Source organism: Ovis aries, chromosome 2, assembly GCF_016772045.2.
Source record: "Ovis aries strain OAR_USU_Benz2616 breed Rambouillet chromosome 2, ARS-UI_Ramb_v3.0, whole genome shotgun sequence".
NCBI lineage: Eukaryota > Metazoa > Chordata > Mammalia > Artiodactyla > Bovidae > Ovis > Ovis aries.
In genome coordinates, this window is record NC_056055.1 from 185,697,958 (window position 1) to 185,723,010 (window position 25,053).

The following is a 25,053-nucleotide window of genomic DNA, read 5'->3' on the forward strand; positions in this document are numbered from 1 at the left end:
AGATCCTCAGCTGCAGGCACGGGAACAGGTGTCAGAAGCACCTGGCAGGTGAACAAACCCAGGAGGCAGGGAAGACTATTGGGGTATCAGCCAGTTTCACTCTTTACTTCCTGGGCAGTCTTAGGGGTGAATCTCTTCCTCTCTAGTCCTCAGCCTTAAACATTAAAACACATGTCAAGTGCTTGTCATTGAGGTTGACCAACAGGCCCTTTTTGCCTAGGACGATCTCAGGTTTAGTTCTGAAAGTGCTGCACGCCCCCACCCCAGCGCCCCCAGAGAAACTCCTTATTCCTGGACAAACCGGGACAGCCAAGTGTGTTACAAGTCTCCTGTGTATTATCCCCTAGGGCCTCAGGGTGCCATCAGGTGGATGAAGTCATGACTTCACAGGTGTGGAAGGCAAGCTGGGCAGAACTTCAGTTTTAGAGGGCAAGACATCCTGGTGCTGCTGCCCTAAGACAAAGTGCTTGACAAGCCAGGCCAGGTGCTGTGCTGGTCCCATCCTGGGGCCACCTGTGGCAGAAGCAGGGACCCGGGAATGAGAGCTGACCCCCAGCCGGCTGTGGAGGTAGACTCTGGGGACGCACCTCCAGCACCTAGGGCCTGCCCGGCCCAGCAAGTCCCTGAGAATGAGAGACAGCTTCCATTCCGGTTCTGGGAGGTGGGGGTGGGGGTGATGAGAAGGGCGCTTGAACTGAGATCCGAAGGACGAGCAGGGAGCTGCCGGAAGCCCTATGGGGTTGGCACTACGCTGGTCGCTTCTTAGCTGTGTCCTCAGGTAAATCACTTGGCCTCTCTGAGCCTTGGGTGCTGTCCTTGGAGATGGCACACATCTCCCAGTTGACTGGAGGCTTCAGTGAGTCCTGGAGAAGCAGCTAGCTGAGGCAGGCTCTTCCTTGGAGGAGAAGCTACATTGAATTGTTGACTTGTGTGCCTGGCTTGGGAAGCAGGGTGGAAGAGACCTGGTTGGGACTCTCCCAACCCAGGATTCTGCCCGAGTGACTTCCACCCCAGAAGAGGCACCTGGCATCACTCCAGCCAACAACTGGGGCCTAGGGACAATTACATTCCAGAGAGATAACCCTCAACAATTAACACACAATTATTAGAGCACAGCAATTAGGGAATCGGATGGACTTAATTGTGTCCTCCTGCTTCGGGGCCCACAGGGAGCTCCCCAAAGCCATCCCCTCTGAGTCCTAGAGCCCATGTTTCACTCCTCCTGCCAACGGGGCTGTATGTGAATTTTTTAAATTTCAAGCTCTGCGCAGTGCACTGTGATTCTCAAAGTGTAGACCCCAGGTCAGCAGCATCACCTACTTGAGGACTTTCACAAAAGCAGATCCTTGTGCAGTGGGGGTGGGGAGCCGTCCGGGTGATGCCGACGCTCGTGTAGGTTTGAGAACCGCGGGACTCTAAGGCCTCAGACGTTCAAATCTCCATTCAATCCGTATTACCAGTAACAGTCATAGTAACAGCAGGAGTCCATGTGTAGAGTCTCCCATGTGCCACCTGGTTCTAAGCACCCTACACGCACTGTTTCATAACAGCTCATGAGACTGACGTGGTCATTACACATTTCACAAGTGACCACACTGGAATTTGGCAGGTCACACAGCTGGCAGAGTTTGACCCAGCCATTGGGTTCTGGGTTCACAGCTTGAACCCCCAGGCCACCCTGAGGCCAGAGTCATAGCTTGAGCCATCGGGACCTGGAGGTCACCATTCACCTCACATTTCGGCCAAGGGCAAATGACTTCACTGGCCTCACTTTTCCCATTTGTAGAATGGGGACAAGAGCACCCCCTTCATGATAATGTTGTGAGGATTCCATGGGGGTGTCCAAGGACACAGCTGGTACTCAGGAGGTATACAGGGAACCAGGGACTCCTCTTGCTTGGAGCTTGCAGAGGAAGAGGTAACTAGTGCATGCCTCAGTTTACCCATTAGCACCAAGGGAAGGGAGCCCTCTAAACCAGGGGCTCTCTCCCCACAGGATGGGTGAAATGGGTGTTCTTGACCTTGATGCAGTGGGGTAGGTGGAGTGGACAGGTCCTGAAGCCAAGAGACTGGGCTTGTACATGACTCTGCTAGTCATGCTGTGTAGCCCTTGGCAGGCCGCTAAACCTCTCTGGGCTCGGTGTCCACATCAGTCTAAAAGGGCTGAGCCTAGGTCTCCCAACAAGGCTTGAGAGCCAGCAGGCATGTGGACCAGTTAGACAGGGCTTTAAGCCTCACCTGTGTCACCTGCCCCAGCCACCCCCACACTCCCCTCCAACAGCCAAGAATCTTCCAGGCATGAAACAACCTCTCGACTTCTGCCTCCTCATCCAAAAAATGAGCAGTATCATTGGATCTGGAATGTAGGCGAGCCTTGTGCAACGCCAGCCTCTGTCATGCCCTCGGCCTGAGGGGTCAGAAGGGCGGTCCCCTGGGACTTTCCAGGGCTGTCTCCGGAAATGGTGCTGCGTTCCCAGAGCCCTTCCAGGTCCTTCACCAGCCCTGACTGGAAGATGACAAGATAGCTTGTAGAGACGACTCTCGCCTCGAAGACACAACAGAGGGCCCAGGAAGCCTGGGCTGAGGTGAGGCTTGAGGAAGCCACACTGACCTCACCATGTCTGCTGACTGATAAGGTGGCCGAGGCTCAGCAAGAATGTCTCTGCCTGCCCCGCACTCCCCACAGAGCAGCTGGCCTTGGCGCGGGGCAGTGAGAGGGATCCTCCGATAGGAACGTGGATCTGTGCCTCTCCTTCTCTTGGGGCCTTGGGGTGGGGCGGGGGGCTCTCCACTGACCTGCGTTCAAGTCCAGGCTGCCGCCTCCCAGTTGTGAACTGCATCAGCTCTCTGCCTGGGGATTTTTCATGTGTAAAGTGGGGATGGGCCTGGAGGACCACTGCCCCGCAGGATGCCCTGCAGGAATGGACACTCAGCCACGGCAGGGTTGCAGGGGTTGGACCAGCGGGACTCATCCTCAGACTCTGACCCTGCCCTGGGCCGTCGGCCGTCCCACAGCCAGCCACTCTAGGGCACTGTTTGAGGTGGCCAGCCCGTTTATGCTCCTGTAAGTCTTCCTTGATGTCTGGGTTCCGCTGTCTGTCCACCCTGGGGGTCTGGGGCCTGTTTCCTGGGGGTTGCCAGGCCTCCTGATGGGGAGTCTGGCCTTGCAGTTCCCCCCCACTCCTAGCCCTGGGGAAAGACTGGGGCCAGGAGGGCTCAGACCAGGGGAGGAAGCCACATAGTCAAGGCCTCAGCTTCCTAGGCCTCCACCAAATTGTGTGCAGGGGGTTGCGGCCCCTGGGCCATGGAGGGAGTGTCTGGTAGGACCCCAGCAGGCCCATCTTCCCACCTGGGGACTAGCCCTGCCAGTGGGGGGGGGGGGTCAGCAAAGCTGACTTGGTACTGTGGGGTTTGGGGCCGTGTGGAGAGGGTGTGACCTTCTGCAGGGGAACAAGGCTTAGAACCTGGCACGTGGGCAGTAAGTGCAGGTTTTGGAAGGAGGCCTGAACCACGGTTCCCCAAGGAAGACCCCCTTTCCCCACCCAAATCGTTTTGCCAAGTCCGCAGGGCAAGGAACCGCTCTGAGATTCGTGAAGTATTTCCGGCTCTGGGATGGGGCTTCCAGAGCCACTGGAAAATGTCAACTGGGAACCGCAGATGCTCGATCTGGGAGGAGCGGCTGGGCTGGGCTGGGGGCGGTGGGGGAAGAGAGTGAAGTCCTGGCGGAGAGAATGCAAATTGGTGTCATGAATTATGCATCAGCCCGAGCTTCTCACACATTGGGGCTGAATGAAATCATGTTTGCCTGGAGAAGGGGGAGGGGAAGATAGGACAAAGATGAGCAGGGCCTGGCCCTGAGCAGTTGTCTTGCTAGGCTTCAGGAAGAGCCTTGAAAAGGTGCCTGACCAGGGGTTGGGAGCATCTCCCTGAGGTCTGTGTTTTTGCTGTGTGACCTCAGGCCAATGTCTTAACCTTTCTGATCAGTGCATTTCCTCATGGACATAATCTGGTTGAGAACTTCTGCTCTGTCTCACTGTGATTGTGAGACCCAGTTCATTTGTAAATACAATTGAGAGTGATCTAGGGGAGAATTGTTATTATTTTACAGAAGTAAAAATGATGATCACTATGTGATTATTATTTATTTATTAGTATTTATCGATGGATGCAAAGCTAAAAAAGGCTTTGCACTTATTTTTCACATGATCCTCACAACCATCTTTGTACCCAGGGGCTATTATTCTCCACATTTTACAAATGAGAGAAACAGGGCTCAGAGAAGTGAAGTCATTGCCTAAGGTCACACAGCTGGGTAAGGGGCAGGGCCAGCACTGGATTCCGTCCTTCTGGCTGCCAGGTTGCTATGTCGTGGTCCAGAGCAAGAGAGTGGTTTCCTGGCCTGCATCAGGTCAGTCTGGCTTCAGAGAAGTGGCCTCTCTTCTTCTGAGTGGTGAGAATCGGGTGGCTGGCTGGGGCCTTGTTGGGGTTAATCAGTGTTGTTCCCAGAATGTCTATGATGACGCTAAGCCTAGAAAAACCGCTCAGTTAGCACTCCCTGAAATGTGTGATGATTTCAACTAAACAGAAAGGAAACCAATGTTCATTGAGCAACTACTATATTCTCGGCCCTGTTTCAGGTGCTCCACAAAGGCTAATAGACCACCATACTCTGGAGGGGGGCAGTGGTGGAGTGCGTGACCCCTCTGTAAGATGCAAAAGTTGTTTTCTTTCTCTCCACTCCTTCTAAATCAGACTCATATTGTGGAGATTCTCCGCAGAACAGACAGCTCTGCTCTGTTATCAAGTCGAAGTCCTGGACATAATAAAAGAAAATAGGGTTTCCCTGATAGCTCATTTGGTAAAGAATCTGCCCACAATGCAGGAGACCCTGGTTCAATTCCTGGGTTGGGAAGATCCGCTGGAGAAGGGACAGGCTACCCATTCCAGTATTCTTGGGCTTCCCTTATGGCTCAGCTGGTAAAGAACCTGCCTGCAATGCAGAAGACGTAGGTTCATCCCTGGATTGGGAAGATCCCCTGGAGAAAGGAAAGGCTACCTAGCCACTCCAGTATTTTGAGCTGGAGAATTCCATGGACTGTATTAGTCCATGGGGTTGCAAAGAATCGGACACAACTGAGCGACTTTCACAGAGGTGGAGGTAAGGAGAAGTACTGTTTCATTCCCAGATTGCAACTGGATGAAGCATTTGAACTTTGTAACCAAAACAGTGATGGTCAAATTAGTGGAAAACACTGACTGGATGATACTTAAGTAACTGTATTCATGGGAAAACATACTGTATTTCTGGTTTGTTTCAAAATGTTTTGGGAGATCTGAGTGGTCACTTACTGCATCCAAAGCACATCACCCGATTGTTCCATCCACCCACCCATCCGCACACCCATTCACTTATTCACCCATCTACCAACTCATTCACTCTATCGGTCCATCCATCTCTACACCCACCCACCTACCCACCCACCCACCCACCCATGTACTCCCTTCCCCGTCCATCCATCCATCCATCCATCCATCCATCCCAGCACCCGTCTGTCCAATAACTGGGTGGGCTGGATGGGACCGGAGAGCTAGCTATTACCTTTACGTGTGGTCTTTCGGTAGGCTTCCCTGACAGCTCAGTTGGTAAAGAATCTGCCTGCAATGCAGGAGACCTCATTTTGATTCTTGGGTCGGGAAGACCCACTGGAAAAGGGATAGGCTACCTACTCCAGTATTCTTGGGCTTCTCTTGTGGCTCAACTGATAAAGAATCCACCTGCAATGCGGGAGACCCTGGTTTGATTCCTGGGTTGGGACGATCCCCTGGAGAAGGGAAAAGAAACCCACTCCAATATTCTGGCCTGGAATTCCATGGGCTTATAGTCCATGGGGTCGCAAAGAGTCAGACAGACTGAGCGAGTTTTACTTTTACTTTCATTGGTAGGATGCAGCGGAACCCTCTTTTCAGTAGTTACTAAACTGCTATAAGCTAGTTTGGGATTTTGAAATAGTTCAATTTCCTTTTATCATTAGGATTCCATCCACCCATCCATGCACCTATCTGGGATGCATGCCTGTCTATCTTCCCAGGTGTCCATAGGAATTTATGACAACAAAGTCAGAGCAAGAGATCCTTCAAGCCCTGGAGGACCAGCGCTCTGAAGAGATGCCTTAGTGACTTGAAAGACAAAACCCGTGTGTCCTTGGAAGTGCCCGTCCTGCCTTTGCCGGGCTATGAAGTCCTCAAGGGGTGGGGCCGGGTCTCTGCCGCCGGGGGGCTGGGCCCAGCTGCGTGCCTCAGAACCGGATGGCCTGCCCCGCCGCTGAGTCCTTATCACTTCTCTTTGGTGTTCCTAGTTATCTCCTCCGTGGGAGGGCCTTTCTCGCCTTGCCAGCTTCCACTCCCTTCGCGCCTGCCTCCTGCCCTCCCGCTGCCCCCATGGCCACTGCCAAGGTCACTGATGACCTGCTAATTGCCAGCTCTGACAGGCACTTGGAGGCTCTTATCGCGGTTGCCCTCTCCGCGGCATTTGCCGGGGTGACCCCGCCCGCCCGCCTCCTCCGTGCTGGCTCCCGCTCCCGTCTGTGCTCCTGACCTGCTCTGCTCCCCGTCCCCGCAGCTCGCCTCCGCAGGCATCTGCAATGTTCCTGGCACTCTGACTGCAGGCTTTCCTGGGGGTGCACACTCCCACAGCCCCTCCCCACCCTGCAACCAGTTTCACTAGTTCCATTTTACACTAAGTGAGGTTCTGAGAATTAAAGTACTTGCCTAAAGAAAGTGGTCCAGTGGGGATGCAGACTCAGGCCTGTGGACATGGGGACCCACCCAAATCCTGAGACCACCTCCTTGAGGGAGAAAGGACAACGGACGCTATATAAACACACACAAAATCTGAAAAGTCCTTGTACTCAGACGTCTGGCTGGTGATTAGGATTTTATGTCTCCATTTCACAGTTGAGGAGACAGAGGCTGGGTGAGTTAAAGGACTTGCCCAAGGTGATGAGACAGTCAGGATTCAGAGCAGAAGGCTTCAGAGTCTGGACTCTGGGGCCAGGGGCGTTACTGGATATCCTGGCTCTGACACTTCCGAGCTGTGTGACCGTGGGTAAGTTAATTACCCTCTCTGTGCTTCAGTTGTCTCTCAGGAATAAGGCTGACTTAAATCCTCAAATGAGGATCAGGTTTGCGTGTCTTTCTCGGTCATTGTGAGGATTAAATGAGCTTAATCACTTAGAAGAGCCCCGGCCCGTGGTGATATTCAGTGTCAGCGGTTGTTGTTCTGGACTTCCTGCCACCCTGAAGGAGTTATGCTTTTTACTTGGTGGTGTTCTTCCTCCTGCTGCTCTCTTTACCTGGAATGTTCTTCCTGCCTTATTCTTCTGGCAAATTCATGCTCATCTTTGAAAACTCTGCCCAAATATCTTTTCCCCCAGGCAGAAAAGTGGTCCTTTGATGATAACCCCATCAGACCACATCAGGGGGGTGTCAGCAGCTGCAAAGCACAGAAGCCCCAACCCCCCAACCCCCCCCCCCCTGCTTAGTGGGCTTATGCAGTGGGGTGCTCTGGGCCTCCCAGAATGACAGGTCTGGGAGCACAGGGCTCCGTGGGAGACTTAGAGTCTGGTCTCCACAGTTCCCTCAGCTCTGCCTCCTTGTGTGCTGGCAGCCCCTCTGGGCAGGAGTGAGACTTCCAAGTGGCTCTGGGCTCCCTTCTCTGCAGGACAGTGGCTGGAAGAGGATGAGGGTCCCTTCTTTCTGGAAGAGAAAGGAGAAAGAGAAAGGAGCCAAATGAGCCCTTCCCTGAAACCTCCGTTCCAGCCTTCTCATGCCACATCTGGACTGATAACCAGCAAGGAGGGGTGCCATCACTCCTGGGGCATCAGTCAGCTGCCGCCCGCCCCTGCTGGCCTGCTTGCAAGAAGGAAGACAGGAGTGGCTGCTGGGTGGTGGAATGTGGGTGCAGAGTCAGGGCACTGGTGGAAGGGAGGATGGGACCAACAAGTGAGGAACAGGTGTAAGGTCTGCTATTGAATCTCTTTCTAATTTCTGGTGGGTGTGTCTTCCTCCCTCATAGAATTCCTTGGACCCTTCGCCCAGGGACAGTGGGTAAGGCTGGTTCTTTTCCTCTCTGACTCCCCACCCTGCACAGTGCTTGTCCACACAGGCACCCTCTTACTAAGTACTTGTGGGGGAGATCAATAGTGATCTTCTAGCCCATGGCTGTCAAACATTCATTCATTCATGTATTCACAGCTGGGAGGCTTTTCTTTGAATGAAATACTTTTTAGGAGCCAAATACGAGGAGCACACTTGTTGGAGCAGTTTGAGGCCCCTGCTTGACACCTCTGGAGACATTGACACAGATTATTCATTTCACAGGAGGAGGGCTCATGCTCTAGAATTCTTGGTGGCTCTTGCTTGCTCTGTCTGGCATCAGCTAAGAGCACTGTGCCCCCAGAGATGGCCACAGGAATCTGGCAGAAAAAGTGGGCTCCACTGGGTGTCTGGTCAATAACCACTGGACAAAAAATGGAGCAAGCTTTGCTTTTCCTTGGGCTGGGGCATGGGCACCCTCTGGGAGCTGCCACTTGGCTCTGACTCCTGTAGGTTTGCCTGGATGCTGATGCTGAGGCTGTGGTACCCAGGCCATTCTGTGCCCTGGTCTGGGTCCAGCCCCTTGGCTAAATGAAGGCAAATCACTCTTAGGCAGGAAGTCATCCTGGGGGCCTGTGTGTCTGGGCCAGACCTGAGGGGACTCATCTGCATCATATATTTTATCACCTTCTTCTGACATTAGCATTTCCCAACGTTTATTTTTCTCTTTGGAAAAGACCAAATTAACTGATTGGAAAAGACCCTGATGCTGGGAAAGATTGAAGGCAGGAGGAGAAGGGAATGATAGAGGATGATATGGTTGGATGGCATCACCAACTCGATGGATGTGAGTTTGAGCAAGCTCTGGGAGTTGGTGATGGACAGGGAAGCCTGGCGTGCTGCAGTCCATGGGGTCACAAAGAGTCAGACATGACTGAATGACTGAACTGAACTGATTTTTCCCTTTAGGGTCCTTGGAGGTCCTTTCTGGAGCCAGCGAGACTTGTGAGAGAGATGTGGTGCAGCTGAGCCTGGCCCAGGTCTGGGGGTGGGGAGCAGAGAGGATTTGTCCCCACATGGCATGGCACCACCACTGTGACTTCCTGCAGGTGATGTCCAGATATGAGGCCGCCCTGCTTAGGGCTGGGGTCTCCGCCCAAGCTTTTCAGCCTGGGGTGGTGGGTGCTGTGGGGAGACTTGCTATGTGGGGGAGACCTCTCTGTGGGTGATTCAAGGACTGCCCTGAGTCCACAGGCTCAATTGGTGGGGTGGCAACTGATCATTCTTTGGGTACATGGATGTTTATTGTAACAAATGCACATATGCATTTAATACGCACATGCATTTAATACACACTTTTGTATGCATAATATAATTTCACAAATAAAGTAATGGAAAAAAAATGATTTACTGCTCTCTAAACAGTCCTCAAGGCAATGGCACCCCCGCCAGTACTCTTGCCTGGAAAATCCCATGGACGGAGGACCCTGGTAGGCTGCACTCCATGGGGTCGCCAAGAGTCGGACACAACTGAATGACTTCACTTTGACTTTTCACTTTCATGCACTGGAGAAGGAAATGGCAACCCACTCCAGTGTTCTTGCCTAGAGAATCCCAGGAACAGGGGAGCCTGGTGGGCTGCCGTCTATGGGGTCGCATAGGGTCAGACACGACTGAAGCAACTTATCAAACAGTCCTCAGGCCTTTAGGTAAAATGCCAAGAAGGAGAGTGGCTTAACTCCTCCCTTCCCCTCTACCCCTCTTCCCTTTGCCGATGCTGCTATTCTCATACTCAGTATTCATTCTCTATATCTTTTTTTCTGATAGAATCCTGATTTGTTCCGGATGGCCAAGTTCCCAGCTCAAGGAGCACATCTCCTGTCCCCCTGTATAGCTAGTGTTGACTAAGAAGACACGAGAAGATTTGCTGGGGCCACTCAGCTGGAAGGCATACTCTTTAGCATACTGCCTTTTCTGTCTACCCCAATTCTGCTTCTTGCCTGGAATAAAGATTGATGGCTGAACTCCAATAACTGTCTTGGGACACAAGGCAACCTTACATTGAGGCGGCAGAGCAGATACTGGGAGAAGTCAAGAATCCCCGAAGATTTTGAGGAGCTGCCCTGACACTTCTGGATAGCCAGCTCAGGACTTCTTTCGATGACAGCAAGACAAACATCTATCTTGTTTAAGTCATCTCCATGTGCTTTCTGTTTGTGTAGAATGAATATGAAAATGGCTGTCTTATCCACTCCTTTCCACAATGTGATGCATCCTTCCAATTCCTGCCTCAGAGGTGGAGCTGGCTTCCTCACCCTTGGAATCTGAGTAGGGCTTGTGGCTTGCTTCGGTCAACAGTATGTGACAGGGGAACCATGAAACAGTTGTGAGTTTAGGTCTCGAGGTCTTACAAGCTTCTGCTCACCTTCTTGAAACCCTGCCTAGCTGGTTTTCTGGGGGATGAGAGACACTTGGCTCTGTCCCCATCGTTTTCCTAGCTGACCACCACCAGTCCCCAGATGACCCATCGCTGATACCTAACCACCTGGCCAGGACCAGCCTACAACCTGTAAAGACCAGAGGATCTCCCCACTAAGTCCAACCCACATTACTGACCTGCATGACCTTGGGCTAAATAAGTGGTTGTTATTTTAAGCCTCTGGGTTGTGGGGTGATTTGTTATACATCATTAGTCAAATGGTGCAGTCATACCCACCAACTTTAACCATCGAAGATACAGTGAGATGTCCAAAAGCAGCTTTGCCGCCTTTCTGTCACCTCTAAGCCTCCAGGCTACATCTCCCCCTGCTCCATTCCTCCTTTCCTTCTCGTCCGTATCTGTTCTTCTCTGCCTCTCATCTACTCATAGCATCACAGAATCTCAGTGCTGAGATGCCCCATCTCATTTAGTTTGAGTTTATGTTTGCCCACAAGAGGGAACATCCCTAGCACGTGTGATCACACGCTTTTGCACGTCTTCTACAACTGGAGGCCTATTGCAGGGCCAGGAACCTTGGGGAAGAGTTGGAAAGAGGTCTGCTCACCTGAGAGCCTCCCACCATCTGTGAGCTGGAAGGCATATGACCAGTAAGATCTAGCAAGATCCACTAGGATTGGGAAGATGAGCAGAGAAGCTGGAGGTGGGCAATGGCTTCTCCATTGTGGATGGCTATTATGCACCTACAGCAGGTAAACACCTTGGAGGACCGGGAGATTCTCAACAGTCACCTAATTCTGAAATGTCAGCAACCAGGATGACTTTTTAAACGTTATTTGTGGACTACAGTATATCGGCCAAAGCAAAGCTGCCTAAGCCTTTAGGTCCTAAGTGCATGACTCTGATCCAGCATCTGATCAGCCTCAACCTCCCCAAAAGTACAAGCACCCCAGCCCCAGTGGCTCAATGGCCCTGACGGCTGACTTCAGTGCCCAAGCCCAGGACCCTGGGCTGAAAGGACTATAGACCCTCTAGGGGGCCCACGCACAGGCCTGGCACTTCTCTGTGACCTGCCTTGATTAGAGCAGAACTTGTGAAGAGGTGTCCCTGGCCATCCACTGCCTCCGTGTTGTCTTCCCTGGTTTCCTCTTGGGATGTGACCTGGACTACAGAGCATCTTACGTCTCCCTTCAGAGCCCATATGAAACCTCCCCAAACCCAGAGCACCCAAAGTTGTGAAGTCAGATGGACCTGGGTTCCATCTCCAACTCTGGGTCACCTCAGGATGTTGTGTAACCATGGGGATTGAAATGCAATTAGGGTGGTGAGCTAGTGTGTCCAGCTGGAGGTGGGGACCCTTGAGCATTTGCTGAGTGGATGGTAGCTGTCTGGAGAGGTTCAGAAGTTGGGTGTCGGGTGCCTGTCTGGTCACCTGTCCCAGTCCATGGGCATCTCCTGGGTTTGTTCATCAGAACCCTCTCCCACATCCCAGCCTGCAGACCCTTGCATCTTCATGGAGTCAATTTCATCACAGGCACCTGTGTGTGTGTGTGTCTGTGTCTGTGTATGTGTCTCTGTGTGTGTGTGTGTGTATGTGTATATGTCTGTGTGTATATCTGTATGTGCCTGTGTCTCTGTGTGTGTATAGGTCTGTGTGTGTGTCTGTGTATCTGTGTGTGTGTCTGTATCTCTGTGTGTGTGTGTATGTGTGTATATGTCTCTATGTGTGTGTCTGTGTGTCTGTATGTGTCTGTGTCTCTGTGTGTGTGTATGTCTCTGCATGTGTCTACGTGTGTGTGTCTGTGTATCTGTGTATTTATCTGTGTGTGTCTGTGTGTGTTTATATGTGTGCATATGTCTGTGTGTGTATCCATGTTTGTGTCTGCGTCTCTTTGTGCGTGTATGTGTTTATATGTCTGTGTCTGTGTCTGTGTGTATGACTATCTCTGTGTGTGTGTGTGTTATCTGTGTATGTGTGTGTGTGTGTGTATATGTGTGTGTGTGTCTGTGAGTCTGGTGTGTGTGCCTGTGTGCCTGAATGTATGTGTGTGCACATCTGGCAACAACACAGCTCTGTCCAGCTTTAGGTCTTACTGCTTTAGACAGCTTCAGGACTGCCACAACAGAACTAAAAATCTAGACACTGTGTTCAGGGTGGCCACCACAGTCCCAGAGTGAAGCTCCTTTCTCTTTCTCCTTTGGGCTCCCTCACGGCCTTCTGGAGCCTCTGTTTCACTGAGGCCTGGTCTCCGGTTTGATGGGAAGACCCAAGTCAGCTGGGCTGACATGCTGGTGCGGCCACTTCTCACCTGGGGCCTGAGTGCCTCCCCCTACCTTCCTGAGTCTGAGTTTTCTTATTGCAACCGCAAGGGTGGTGAATGAAGAATCACTGCCCATCTTGCAGGGTAGTTGGGAGGATATAAGGGAAGGTGTATGGAAATCACTGTGGGGTCACTGTTGGGCTCCCCCCATCCTGATCTCAGCAGGGGCTTGGGAAGCCCCTGACAGGCAGGCTGAAGGGGGAGGGATGCTTCTGGGGGACAGGCCTCTTCCGGAAGCCTTCAAACCATCCTCCAGAGCCAGCTGCCTGTGCAGAAGGCTGCCACGGAGGCTGAGCCAAGAGCGGGGGGCTCTGAGTGAGCTCCAGAGACTCAGGCACCCACCCACCCACCCGCCCGCTCACTCACACACGCATGCACGCAGGGCACTTGGGGAGCACCGGTGGAGGATGGGGCTGTGTGTGCACATGGCTGTGAGTGTGTGTGTGTGTGTGAGTAGATGGGCATGCTTGAGAATGAGGATTGAATGTTAAGTGACTTGCCTGAGTTCATCCTGCGGTCGGCGCTGGTGCTAACACAAACCTGACTCCAAGGGATTCACTGGAATGCAGGGCAGCTCCCCTTTCCTATGCTTCATTCTAGCATCTCTGGGGTGACTCTGCCCACCATGGGGCACCAATGAGAGACCAGGGCTCACTGTCCAGCAAGGCTATGGACCATCCTATCCAGCTGCTTTTTCTCTCCCAGGGAGTCAGCGATGGGCAGGCGCTGGTTGTCTGGGAGGCCGGAAGCTCTGAAGGTGCTTTCAGCTCTGACACTGGCCTTGTGATGACTTCAGCCTCAGTTTCCCCACCTGTCAAATGGGGATGATGGTCCAGGCTTCTTACCTGGCAGGACAGTTGTGAGAGACAGATTGGTCCCGCCCATGGAGATGCCCACAAAAGATGCTCCTGGGATGTAGAGATGGAAGAAATCTTGCCCCCACCCCTACCTCTGCCCTGGCTGGGTCAGGGGAGATGGAGGTGACCTTGGGAATAGCCTCCTCTCCTGGTCCTGCGGCAGGCTGAAAGCTGACCCTACAGCCACAGATGAGGCCTCGGCCATGCAGGTACTTGGCGCTGAACCCTATGGGCAGGCTGGAAGCTGTCCCAGGTGACCTGAGGGGAAGGCCAGGGGCTGTGGGTGGGCTTCCCACAGGGCAAGGCTTCCCCTTGCCTCAGAGGGTTATGGCAGAAAGGGGTGCAGGTGCTCTTAAACACTGCCTGGCTCTGTGGGCATAACTCACACAGAAACCTGGACAGCACTTTCACTGATTTACTCTTCAGACACGCCTTGGCCCCAAGAAGGATGTGAGGAAGGTTATCTGAACAGGAACTCACCCATTGCTGGGCAATTCAACAAGTCCTCACTGAGATCTCTCTCCTGGGTCCCCAGTTTTGGAGGGACACGATATTTACTGCTTCATTTGGGGATGGAGTCATCACCTGTGAGTTTATTTCTACCACAAAGGCATCAGTGATAGCCAACCTTGCTGAGCTGGTCACACTCCCTGGAGCCCCCTGGGGGCCTCTTTCCTGTGTACACCCTACTCTCTGTGGCTGCTGCTGGCAGAGAGCCCATGGGGAGACTGCTCTGTGGATCCTTAGGGTCTGCACAGGTCAGTTCCCAGTTCAGAGCCTGGCTTAAGCTGGCAAGCAGCAAGGGGTAGGGACAGTGTGTCACGTGGGTTGTGGACTCAAGGACAGGTGCGAGGGTGCAGGTAGGCTCAACCAGCTTCACTGAAGCTGACTGCCAGGCACGAGAGCTGTTCATAACTAACTAAAGTGTGAAGGACTTACTATTTCCTTCAGCCCAATGGGCTTGCAGCACAAAGCGCAAAACTGAATTTGACAAGAACCTGGGATGCAGGTGTATGACACACTCTGAGTTCCAGGTGTACCAGCATCTCAGATGGTGGGATGTTCCCAAAAAGCAAGAGGACCCACCTTCCCCAAGACTTTCCAAGAGGAAAAGCAAGCCAAGGTGGAGAAAAGTCCACATGTAAAATTATGTCCTTGCTCTGTTCCGTCCTGCCTGAGTGATTTTGGACAAGCCACCTAACCTCTCTGAGCCTTGCTTTCCCATCTGTAAAGTAGGGGCCAGAGAAGTACCCACCCCTTAGTTTGCTGTGAAGTTGAAATGAGATGATACAGGAAAAGCAGTCAGACCGTACCCAGTGTGCTGCTGCCGCTGCTGCTGTCGCTTCAGTCGCGTCCGACTCTGTGCGACCCCATAGACGGCAGCCCATCAGGCTCCCCTGTCCCTGGCATTCTCCAGGCAAGAACACTGGAGTGGGTTGCCATTTCCTTCTCCAATGCATGAAAGTGAAGTCGCTCAGTCAGGTCTGACTCTTCGTGACCCCATGGACTGCAGCCCACCAGGGTCCTCTGTCCATGGGATTTTCCAGGCAAGAGCACTGGAGTGGGCTGCCACTGCCTCCTCTGACCCAGTGTGCAGTCAGTGAAAACTAGCAGCTTCTATCACTCATTCTTTCACTCCGTTAATATAGAGCCCTGACGATGTGGTAGGCCCTGGGAAGTAGCTGAAAATAAGATCCTCCACCCCATGGAGGCTACAGACTCCACCACGAGATATGGACTGCACAGCTGCTCTGAGTGTTAATAATGATGAGACTCCCGAGAGACTGGATGGGAAGCAGGCCCCCTTCTCCCTGGGTTGCCTCCCAGCAGCTGGCCAAGAGACAGACTCCACGTGGGAGGCAGGAGGCAGAAGCCCGTCTGTTGGGGCCACAGGTCCCCTGAAAGCAGAGTAAATCAATATGGCCAGGGAGGGTGTGGGTGCAGGCTGTGGGGGCGTTTGGGTTGTGAGAACAGAGATGCAGCCAGTTGGGGAAAACGGGTGATTGTGCTCACATGCAGCTGGGCCACTGATGGGAGGCCATGTTCACGCCCCAGTATTTTTCCTCTGGGTCTGGGGCCACCATTCTGGAGATGTCTTTCTCTTTCTCTACAAGGCTCCCACATCCTCCCTCTGCGTATGGGGACTCTGGATGGCAACTCAAGGCCTTTTCCGCCGGCTGCTGCAGGCCCAGCCCTTGGAGTGGATCTGTCCAGCCTTTCTTCCAGGGGCTCTCGGACTCTGCCATCTGCAGGCTGCTGTCCTTCCCGCTGGACTGCAGCAGGGCCCCCTTCAGCCAAGCATGAACCCCACCCCCCAACAGCTCCTCACCTCCCCTGCCCCGCAGGCCAGCTCCCGGAGGCAAGTCCAGGATAGAACCGGCCATGGTCTACAACTTCAACTCATTAAATCCTCCCAACCTCCCAGCATCTTCCCCACCCTGGGACCAGGGCACAGTGAAATATCCTTCTCCTCCTTACTCAGTGATAGTGGCATGCTGTGGGTACACAGAGCCCCTGGACACCACCCTGGCCCTGCCTTAGGGAGCTTGGGGTCTCCCAAGAGGCTCAGAGGCCCTGAATGATGACCCAAGTTTTGAGCAGAGTTGGACTCTGTGACCTGGGAGGTGGGGCCAGCCTGGGGCCCTGGCAGCACAGTCCACCTGGCCCTAGGGGTGGGAGCCGAGCCAGCCCCTCCTGGAGTCCCTGCTCTCCCAGGCTGGGTCTAGGAGCAAGATCTGGGAAGCACTGTTTGGCCTGGTGTTTTTAAAAAGGAAACAATGGGATGCCTGAGGGAGGGCTCACCACAACGCCAGCCAGGGAACGAACCCTGGGAGCTCTTGGCTTTCGTGCTGGGCTTTCATGTCCCCGACTAAGCAATCTTTCTCGCCCCCGCCCTTAGGTGAGGTCACATCTCCCCAGAGGCCTTGCCACCCGTCCTCACTGCCAGCCACATCCTGGATCAGAGGATCCTCCAGGAGAAGTGAAACTGAACTTGCTTCTCCAGCCCCAGCTGGCAGCGCCCCTCAGAGCTGAGTGTTCCCAGCTGTGCGTTCTGCTGGGCGAGCGGTTTAGGTGGTAACTGAAAGAGCCACTGACAGCTCAGGGAAACTTGTGGAAAGGCATTGCACCAAAGGATGACACAGGGTTATCATTTGGGGGCCATATCATGAGTCTTCTGAATGTTATTGTGATGACCTGGCAGTGGAGGCTTTACTCCAATCTTCTCTAAATGACCAAGACAACAAGCCAGTCAGGGTGACATGCATTCTTTCATTCACTGGAAAATATCTGTTGCCTACTTACCATGTGTCAGGCTCTGTGCAGGGCCCCGGAGGCCGCAGCCCCGAGGCTGGGGACAAACCCTCCCCCCGCTGCTGCGGTCAGATGACGGTGTCAGACGCAGGTGGGCAGGCCTGTGGGACTTTGAAGGCTGACCATCCCCACAGAAAATAGGACAAGAGGACAGAGGTCCCTACCTGCCTGCTGTGTCCGGGGAAGTGTCACTCCTGGACACTGCAGGCCAAGGAGGAAGGGATTTGGCCAGGAGTTAGCAGTGGGGGTCAGCAATGGGGTGAGGTCATCAGAGGTGTGTGTGCTGCAAGCCTGACCCTTCCAGGTCTGTCTGGGGAGGGAGAAGACTCAGGGGAAGAGAAAGAAATTCAAATGGCAGGGCCAGTTCAAATACCCTTCCTTTAGCTGGCCTCCGTCACCTACTGGATGGGGAGAGGTGGCAGGGGGCTCAGCAGGCCCCCAAATGGAGCTGTTTTTTCCTCCACAAGTGGGCTTTCCAGTTAACATATGAACATTACTATATATAAAATAGATAACAAACAAGAACCTAGTATATAGCACAGGAAAAGTGAAAGTGTTGGTTGCTCAGTTGTGTCTGACTCTGCCACCCCGTGGACTTAGCTGGCCAGGCTCCTCTGTCCATGGAATTCTCCAGGCAAGAATACCAGAGTGGGTAACCTTTCCCTTCTCCAGGGGATCTTCCCCACCAGGGATCGAACCTGGGTCTCCTACATTGTAGGCAGATTCTTTACCATCTGAGCCACCAGGGAAATCTACTCAACATTCTTTGATAACCTGTATGGGAACAGAACAGGAAAAAAGAATGCATATGTGTATACATATAACTGAGTCGCTGCGCTGTACACGTGAAGCCAACACGACATTGTAAATCAACTAGACACAAATAAAATTTGTGAAAATAAAGAGTGAAAACTAAGCAAAACACAATTGAGCTTCCCATCCTGTCTCCCTAAATACAAATAGGGCAAAATGCATTGAGTTCTTCATTTATGCATAAATGGATAGTTGTTCCTCATCTGTGCATTGAGCCTGGGTGCCGGGCACTGGGGATCCGGCAGGGAAGGTGGACAGAGTTCCTGCCCTCCTGAAATTCACGTTTTGATGGGTGGGTGGGTAGGTGGGTGGGTGCGGGCAGGATTAGCAGAGATGAAGCCCAGATAAATCCGCGTGTGGTGGGTCAACAGCAGGGAGGGGAAGGAAGAGGGAGATGGCCAGCTCCAGCACCAGCGCTCTGACCTCCTCTGTGGCCCCAGCATCCAGGTTCCTTACTCCAATAAGATGCAGGCCTCTCTCCTCTCCTGTGCGACAGTCCTTGTCCACGCGTCCCCTTCCGCCTCCATCCAGGTTTCCCATGTTGCCCTCTGGACGAAAAGCCATTCTCCTGAAGGCTCACATTCAACTCCCTGGGCCTTCCTCCTGTGATGTAGAGGAAGTGGGCAATGCCTGCACAGTTTATAGCTCCCAGAAGGGGTTTGGGATATGGGGATCTCCTCTCTGCTCTTCTCTGCCAGTGATGGGGAGCCATGGTAGGCTGAAGCGGGAGGGGTGTCACCTGAACTGCGCTGGGCGAGTCTTGGGGGCAGGGCAGCTCAAAGGCCCGGTGATTGCTCAGGGAGGCAGGGGGAGGTGCAAGCCACAGGTATGAGCGCCCTCCGCTGCAAGAGGAAGCCCAGAGCGAGAGAGATGGACACACCCCTGAGCTTTCCAGTGGGCGCCCAGACAAGGCTGGGGCTGAGCCGTGGTGCCCTGTGGGGTCTGGGGAGGAGGAAGGCTGGTGGCAGATCTGGGGAGAAGTGGGCAGGTTTAGGGTAGCAGAGGTGGGGACCATCACAGTGAAGGGCATGTCCGGCTGTGGGGAACTCGGGTCAGGCCTCGGGAGAGAGGTCAAGGCATTTTGGAAAGATAAGGTCAGGTTTGGGTTATGTGTTGCCTCTGGGCTGGTACATCAGATGGGCTTATGTCCAAAGATGGCAGAAACTTAGTGACTTTGCCGTGGGAGGGTGTGGATGGGGTGGCAGAACCAGGCAGAGTCAGGATCTGGGTGTTAGAAGCATCACCCCTTGGGCCCCCCAGGACCTGATAGACCCAAGGCTCCTGGCGTGGGACAGATTCAGGGGCTGTGTCCTTGGCTCATGGAGCTCAACATCTGCCGGGAAGGCAGTCATGTGAACACAGGATTACCATGAAAATACAGGAAGGCTCCAGAATGTGGGGTGGTCCACAGGGGGCAGAGTCAAGGAGGGCCTTTTGGAGGAGGTGATGCTTGAGTCATATCTTGCCAATTTCTGGAATTTCCTATACCAGTATTTATGTAATATCTTTCTTTAGATTAATATACTAAAAAAAAAAAAAAAGCCCAAACCAGAAAACCAATTTATTTAAAGATTTTTTTTTAATGTGGACCATTTTTAAAGTCGTTATTGAATTGGTTACAATATTGTTTCTATTTTTCTTTATGTTTTGTTTTTTGGCTGGGAGGCATGTGGGGTCTTAGGCCCCCAACCAGGGAATGAACCCACATCCCTTTCATTGGAAGGTGAAGTCTTAACCCCTAGACTGCCAGGGAAGTCCCAAACCAATTTATTTGCGAAGGAAACAGTTCCACACCACTGCCGTCAATAGAAAACCCTATCACCGGCCATTTGTAGGAGACAATACAACCATACTAATAAAGAAGTCCATTAAACTTCATCTAGACGTGCCTACCTGCAGGACCACTCTGAACTTGAGGTCTGGTGAATGAGTGTTGGAAAGATGTTCAAGTTGCCTGCCCCAAGTTCCCTGATAGACTGAGCAGCTGTTGAAAAAGAGCTTACTTAAGAGAAAGCAGTTTTCTTCTGGGGGCATTGGCCTTGACAGAGCTACCAGCCTCACATCCTGGGCCACAGTGTCTGATAGAGCAGGTTGAAATCTGCTAGCCTGCGTGCGAGTGTGCGTGTATGTAACGGTGTGTGCACAGTGGCGAGTGTGAGTCTGTCAGTGCGTGTGTGAGGGTAGGGGCACAGATCACAGAGCTGAGACGGCCCCTGCGTGTGTTGAGGGAATGGGGCTCCCTGGAGGGATGTTTAGAGAGGATGCTGTGGCTTGTGACTGGGATGAGGCAGCACGTGGGACTGGACCCTCAAGTGCACTGTCCCGGGAAGCCCTGTGCGTTGCGGGGGGTCAGCTGACAAGCTGACCAAGATGGCCTCATGGGCTGGAGGCATAGGGGGCCTTGGGCAGGGCTGTGTGAAAAGGACTCTCTCTGGCCCACCCCTTCCTCTAGAGGCCTCATCTGAAGGATGTATGCTTGTGTATGTGTGTGCGTGTGTGTGTGTGCATCTCAGTGCCTGCCTTTGGGAGTGTGTGTACTTGCCTTTTTGCCCTCATATACCCCTGCCTCCACACACATGTGTGTGTACCCCTCGCACAGGGTGGTCTCACACCAGCTTACACAGCTGAGCGCCATGGGGAGGGGCCCTTTCCCTCTCAGGAAGCTTTCTGACTCACTGGCCTCTCTGTGTCCACACTTGCAGAGGTTGTGTGACCTGCTCCAGGTCACGTGGTATAGATGCCATGTCTTCTCTAGGAGGTTTACTTGAAACTTTCTGGAATTTCAGGAATTTGGGGGGTTGCCTTCTGGTCAAAGGCAGAAAGGGCAAGGAGATAGGGAAATTAACTTGAGACAGAGACATTCCTTCCAAGTGACAGCCTCCCCAGGAGTGGGGTGGTGGGGATGGGATGTGATGGGGTTGGCGGTAAGGATCCCCCAGGTGCTGGCTCCTTCCCACGCCAGACCCAGGAAAAGCACACAGGGTTATTAGACTCCTGAGTATGGGACCCAGGCTTGGATGGAGCGTGGTGACTCCAACTTTGAAGGGACAAAATCTTTTAAGCTCCCCAGTGCTCCAGTCCTCCGTCTATTAAATGAGATGTGGTAGAAGAGTCTGTCCCCGAAGCTGGCGAGGATTGGCTGGAATTAAGCGTGAAGAGACTTAACACAGTGCCTGGCATCTCGTCAATCATGGATGAAAACATAGCCCAGAGAGGTTTAGAAATCTGGCCAGGGTCACCTTGCCCCGGAGTGAGAGCTGGACCTCAGTGTTAGCTTATCCCAGCTCCCCTCTGCCCCCTAGTCCACACGTCATGGTGCTGGGGCAGGGGGTGATCTGAGAAGCACCTGCAGGGTGTGTTCTGGACTTCCTATGGCCTCAGCCCCAGCTGCTGGACCACAACAGAGAGCACTCAGAGGGCCTCAGAGGGAGGGTCTGACTGCATGGGCCACTGCCCAGGGGCTTTCTGGGGGAAACCTGGGGGCCAACCACACTGCCTCTGGTATCCGGCTTGCCTTCTGGGGAAAAAGGGCTCTTGGCAGCCATCAGATGCTCTGGGCAAGTGGGGCAGCTATTAACACACCCAGGCCAGTGTCCACTCACAGCTAGGCCAGCAGACCCCACTGATCCCGCTTTCCATCTTCTGGCCTGTCACACACCTCCACTGCCCAGGCGGACTTTCTGAGGCCAGAAGTTACCAGTGGCTCCCACTGCCCACTGGATGAAGCCTTCACAGCATTCTCCGAGGTCTCTCTGTCCCCATCCCCTTGGCCTTTGCACTCCTTCATGGCAAATAGATGGGGAAAACAACCACAGATTTTATTTTTGGGGGCTCCAAAATCACTGTGGATGGTGATTGTAGCCATGAAATTAAAGATGCTTCCTTCTTGAGAAAAGAGCTATGGCAAACCTAAGAGAGCGTATTAAAAAGCAGAGATATTACTTTGCCCACAAAGGTCCATATAGTCAAAGCTATGGTTTTTCCAGTAATCATGTAAGGAAATGAGTTCAGTTCAGTTCAGTTGTGTCTGACTGTTTGTGACCCCATGGACTGCAGCATGCCAGGCTTCCTTGTCCATCACCAACTCCTGGAGCTTACTCAGTCTCATGTCCATTGAGTCGGTGATGCCATCCAACCATTTCTTCCTCTGTCATCCCCTTCTCCTCCCACCTTCAATCATTCTCAGTGTCAGGGTCTTTTCCAAGAAGCCAGTTCTTTGCATCAGGTGGCCAAAGTATTTGAGTTTCAGCTTCAGCATCAGTCCTTGCAATGAATATTCAGGACTGATTTCCTTTAGGGTGGACTGGTTGGATACAAGAGTTGGACCATAAAAAAGGCTGAGTGTCAAAAAATTGGTGCTTTTCAATTGTGGTGCTAGAGAGGTCCCTAGAGAATCCCTTGGACTGCAAGGAGATCAAGCCAGTCAATCCTAAAGGAAATCAACCCTGAATGTTCATTGGAAGGACTGCTGCTGAAGCTGAAGCTCCAATACTGTGGCCATCTGATGCAAACAGCCAACTCATTGTAAAAGACCCTGATGTTGGGAAAGATTGAGGGCAGGAGAAGGGGATGACAGAGGATGAGATGGTTGGATGGCATCATCGGCTCAATGAACATGAATTTAAGCAAACTCCGGGAGATAGATGAAGAAGGAAATGGCAACCCACTCCGGTACGCTTGCCTAGAGAATCCCATGGATGGAGGAGCCTGGTAGGCTGTAGTCCATGGGGTCGCTAAGACGGACACGACTGAGCAACTTCACTTTCAGTTTTCACTTTCATGCTTTGGAGAAGGAAATGGCAACCCACTCCAGTATTCTTGCCTGGAGAATCCCAGGGACAGAGGAGCCTGGTGGGCTGCCATCTGTGGGGTCACAGAGAGTCAGACAGGACTGAAGCGATACAGCAGCAGCAGCAGCTGGGAGATAGAGAAGGACAGGGAAGACTGCTGTGCTGCAGTCCATGGGGTCACAAAGAGTCAGACATGACTGAGCGACTGAACAACAGAGAACTAGCTGGCATAGGCTAATACTCCAGGAGGTTCGCACCTCTGCACCTTCACCAAGCTGCTGCCACTGCCGGGATGCCTTCTCCTGGTCACTGGCAAAAACTTTCTTAGGTCTCAAGACACAACTTGCCTGCCATCTCTGTTCTGTAGATTTTTTCTGAAGCCCCCTCCCAACCCCTAGGTCCCCCAATACCCAGACACTTCAGGGTAGATCTTCATGGGGCATCTGCAGCTTCCAGACCCTGGCAGCCATCTCCTTGGTGACCAGGGCGACCCCTGGCACATGGCAGGTGCCTGGGCCATATGTGTAGCTCTTGGCTTGGCCAGCGGTGGGGCGGGCTGTGGTGTGCCAGGTCTGGTGGGGCACCTGTGTCAGGGACCAGCCTGTTTGTACCTGTTCTCACCTCTGGGTCACTGAGCCAGGCCAACCTGAGGGCCCCCACTTCTGTCCTCTCTGGCACAAAGCCTTGCAACGATTCTCCACCCTCTCAGAAAACAGAGAGCTCCATTAAACACAGAAGACAAAACAACCCAAAGCAGCACACACCCGCTGGAGTGGGGCCATTCAGGGAGTGTGTTGCCAGGGGCACACCCCTCTTTGAACCTCCCATCCACCTGTCTTCTGGGCTGCCCAGAGAGAAGGCTGCTCACCAGCATGGGTGTCCTGGGTCCATGAAGGGGTGCTTGGGAGCTGTCCTCACCCATCATTGCCCTCAGAGTTCCATCTCTACCTACCAGGCCAAACACCTGGGTACTTGTGTCTGGCTTCCAAGGCACCAGCCCATGGCCAGGGGAGCCCTGGTCCCTTCTTCCCTTTATCATTCCTGTGGAGGGGGTGGGGCTGCAGGTGGAGGTTGGGGAGGGGACTGGGATGGGCAGCTGGGCTTGTGAGGTGCGGTGTGGACCCAGACAACGTGGACCATCATTAATGCTCTCATCCCTCTTCCTGGAACATTCTTCTCAGCTCTTCTCTGCTGGTTCCTCTTACTCATTGCCCAGCACTCCTCCACTCAAGTGACTTCTTCCCTGGGAAGCTCTCCTCGGGCTGGGTTAGTCACCCTCGAGGCTGGAGTCTGGGCAGCCACACCTGGCCCGCAGGCTGTTTGCTCAGCATCCTGTTTCAGAAACATGTGAATTAGTTGTTAATGTTTCAAAAATGTGTGGCTTCTCCAGAAAAATTGGGCATTGGGGTAGCTCAAGGCTTACATTCCCAAACACTAGCAAGGGCGAGGGTGAACCTTCTAGAGACAGCAAGTCGTGCAATCCACAGCTGCTGACGGATTTCTCCTACCTGCTCGGACCCTGTTTGCATTAGACGTGGCCATCCGGGTTTCAGAATCCTCCGGGGAAGGGCCTGGGGTCCCATCCATCTCTGAATCTGGGGTCAAGTACAAGCATAGCTCATGGGGATGCCCACTAAATATTTGCAGGATGTGTCTGAAGAATACTTGCCAAACACAGAGGAGGAACTGTTTTTATGAGAAAGGGAGGTTGAACTGGGTCCTGCAGGAGTGGCAGAAATAGGACCATCTGGAGAAATGCCTTCCAATGAGAAGGAGTGGCCTGGGCCGAGGCTCAGAGGTGGGAGCTGGAGGTGGCAAGGCTTGGCTGCAGTCCAGGTGTCAGTGGTGATGTGGCGGTGGATGAGGTCGAAAGCACCAGAGCTGGATCTTGAAGGTATTTATGAGGAGTTAGATAAGCCTCAAGGGAGAATTTTGGGGGGAGGAGTCCCAGAGTGCAAACACAGTGAGAGAAAAGTGTCCCTCGGGGTTGTTCAAGGCAGGGAGTTCACAGTGACAGAGGGCAGGGGTGTGTGTCAGGGATGGGGTGGATGGAGAGAGATGAATCTTATGTAGGAGGTAAGTCAGGCCTGGGAAGAGGGTGATTACAGAAGGCCAGCTGAGGATTGCCCTTTTTCCTCTTTCTTATCCAAAAGCACTGGGAATGATGCAGTTAGATTTCTGTTTGCTTTAGTAACCAACAACTGGAGTTGTCAGTGTCAACACGCACTTCTCAGAAACTGGTTGATTAAGGGGACTTAAACGGATATAGAAAAATTGATAGGCACCGTTAATAGACTCAAATTTCTATGAGTGTATAAATGTTGCCCAAGCAGAGAATGTGAAGTTTATCCAAACACACATGGAGCAGTCACAAAAGTCGTCCTTGTGCTAGCCTCACAGAAAGCCTCCATGTACTCAGCCAGCTTGAC

At 53.0% G+C, this 25,053-nt stretch overlaps 1 long non-coding RNA gene across 1 annotated transcript; it reads left to right on the forward strand.

Annotated features, from left to right (window-relative positions):
* Positions 1 to 2,421: 2,421 nt before the first annotated feature.
* Positions 2,422 to 17,948, forward strand: LOC114112877 (uncharacterized). Its single transcript, XR_003588028.3, has 4 exons — positions 2,422 to 3,064; positions 9,064 to 9,203; positions 9,922 to 13,918; positions 15,824 to 17,948. It is a non-coding gene; the product is annotated as an uncharacterized LOC114112877 (long non-coding RNA).
* Positions 17,949 to 25,053: the final 7,105 nt, after the last annotated feature.